Consider the following 2,494-nt stretch of genomic DNA (forward strand, 5'->3'; position numbering starts at 1 on the left):
GGGGGAATGGATCCCGAGAATTTGCATTTTTAACAAGTTCCCAGGAGAGGCTGGTTCTGCGGAAACTGAACCTGGAGAACCGCTGGTGTCTTTATACCAGTGTTAGTTCTGGGATCTGTCAGACATGAGGTCGGACTATCTCTGCCACTCTGTGACCTCAAGCTCTCTGAGCCTCAGTCTCCCCATCTGTCAAATGGAAATAAGAGCTAAAGCTGTTGTGAATATCGAATAAACTTATAGTAGGTGCCTAGTAATAATGCTTGGTTTCTTCTCCTCTAAACATGAGCTGTCCTGATGGGCTGCAGGGAGGCTGCCAGGAAACAGAACATTCCTAGTTCTGGATTAGCCCGTCTGTGGCTTCCCGCTTTCTTGCCTGCCCTCCCCTGTTTGCCCCCAGCATGGCAGCATGTACACCTCTCCCTGTGCAGCCAGGCCGCCAAATCTCTCCGCTTCCATGTGCCCGCTCCGCCTCTGCCCTCCTGCTACCGCTGCCCCACAGTTATCAAACAAGTCATGTGTCCTGTCAAATTATGCGTTAACTGTGTTACCATAAGAATAAACCGTGGTTATTTCCAGATGACCTTGCCTAAGTGTAACTAAAAGCAGTGAAGGAAGGAAGGAAGGAAATGGGAAACAACAGAACATAAGGGGCATTCAGCCTGAAGTAAAACTTGGGAGAGTAGGGGCACCCCCCCCCATAAATTCGTAGGTGCCTTGCTGTGTTCTGCATTGCAGTGGATCCACAGCAAATGAAAACCAGCCCTGAGCTGAGCTGGTCTGGGGCACACCTCCTCCCTCTGGGGATCCCTGACAGGCCCCGAGGAGAGTGTGAGGTGGAGGGTAGATTTGCCCCGGGGCCTGTGAAAACCAGGATTCATCGGGGACTGCCCTCCTCGGCTGGGTGGGAGCTGTCAGGAGCTGAGGCACAGAAGCAGGACTGGAAAGCTGGGGGCAGGGGCTCGGAGTAGGGGCCCTGCAACAGCCAGAGCTCCTGTGCCCCCTAATTCCTCCTTCTAGCCCAGTCCTTGTGATTTTAGCGCAGCTAGGCGATCCATTTCCTCCAAAATCTTTTCATCAAGCGTGTTAGTGCTTTCCAGGTATGTGGCTTGGAGTATGTCATTTAGTCTCTCTCAGCTTCAGTTTTTCTAGCCATAAAATGGGAATAGTGACATCTTAACTCNGTGAGGCCCTTGGAGGACTCATATCAGGCCTGGCATGAAGGAGCCAGTGTGGCCAAGCCCATCACAGGGGGACCCCACTGACTGAGGCCCCTGCGGGGTGCAGCCTGCCGCAAAGCATGTCTGCGGGTGACTACAGTTGCTTGTGGATTTCGGGCACTAACTCTAAAAGGAGTCTGGGGAAATGTTGTTTAAGGCAGAGATGTGAGCTGCCTTATAATCCACGAATAGCCAGAACAAGCCCCTGAAAGATGGGCAGCTTCCAGGCCCCAGAGGAATCGCGTAGTGGAATATGGGGTCGGGGAAAGGGTGTCAGGAAGCGTAGGAGGTGCCTTCCATCATGTGTCAGCTCATTTCAGTAACCATCAAAAGTAATGATTTTACTTCCATGTTTACAGGTGGGAAAACTGAGGTTCTGAGAACCCAATAGCTTCCTTAAGGTCATAGTACTATTTGAGGACTAGGGTTAATTTCTGACCAGGACCAGCCAACTCTAACCCTGGGAAACCTTTATGTCAAGATGAAATCCTCTAGTGTTGATGGTAGCATGACGAAAAGAGATTGGCTTTGTCAAAGCCACAGGAGAGCCGGATCACATGTGACCACGGACATCACCAGTTGGCAGTAAGAGGATGCTGGGTAAGGGTCATCTGGGTGAAAGGGCGTTTGCTGCTCTGTTCTGTGACTAGGGCTGGTGCTAGAATTCTGTGAGAGCAGAGCTTGAGTCCCCCAGGGGACCAGGATCAGCCTGAGGTCAGAGGTGGGACGCACCACTGGTCCAGCTCGATTCTCTAGTACAAGGGCCACTAGCCACATGGAGCTGTTTCAAGGAATTACAATTAAGTAAAACGTAAAAACCAGCTCTCAGCAGCACTGGCCACATTTCCGGGGCACAGTCAACACATGTGGCAATGCCAAACACTTCCCTCATCATGGGAGCTCTAATGGCCGGTGCCAGATCAGAGGCTCTTTCCAGCAGCTACGCACGAGTGGATCGTGCTGTGTGGCTTTTGAGTACAATGCTTACTTTCTCAGGGCCTCTGTTTCTTCTACTATAAAATGGGAAGTTAGGCTCTCATGAGCACTAAACTTTACGGTTTAGTAAAGCGTGCTCCATGGTGCCTGGCATACGGTTGGTGGTCACCAGAGGCTGGCACTGTCTTCATATCACGAGAGGCAGAGACAAGCCCTTTTGATCAGGTATGATTTTTCTATAGACCGATTTCCATTTGGTGAACCTATCTGAGACCACAAGTCTTTCTGCTGTTTAATCCTAGTTGCTTTCAGAATAAATAATCACTAGAAAAGAGGGGGGG

At 50.7% G+C, this 2,494-nt stretch overlaps 1 protein-coding gene across 2 annotated transcripts in view; it reads left to right on the forward strand.

The window, feature by feature from the left end:
* NTRK3 (neurotrophic receptor tyrosine kinase 3) overlaps window positions 1-2,494 on the forward strand; it is a 276,304-nt gene that overhangs the window by 166,946 nt on the left and 106,864 nt on the right. The gene's annotated exons all lie outside the window — the stretch shown is intronic.

This window comes from Hipposideros armiger, unplaced genomic scaffold, assembly GCF_001890085.2.
Source record: "Hipposideros armiger isolate ML-2016 unplaced genomic scaffold, ASM189008v1 scaffold_436, whole genome shotgun sequence".
Lineage (NCBI taxonomy): Eukaryota > Metazoa > Chordata > Mammalia > Chiroptera > Hipposideridae > Hipposideros > Hipposideros armiger.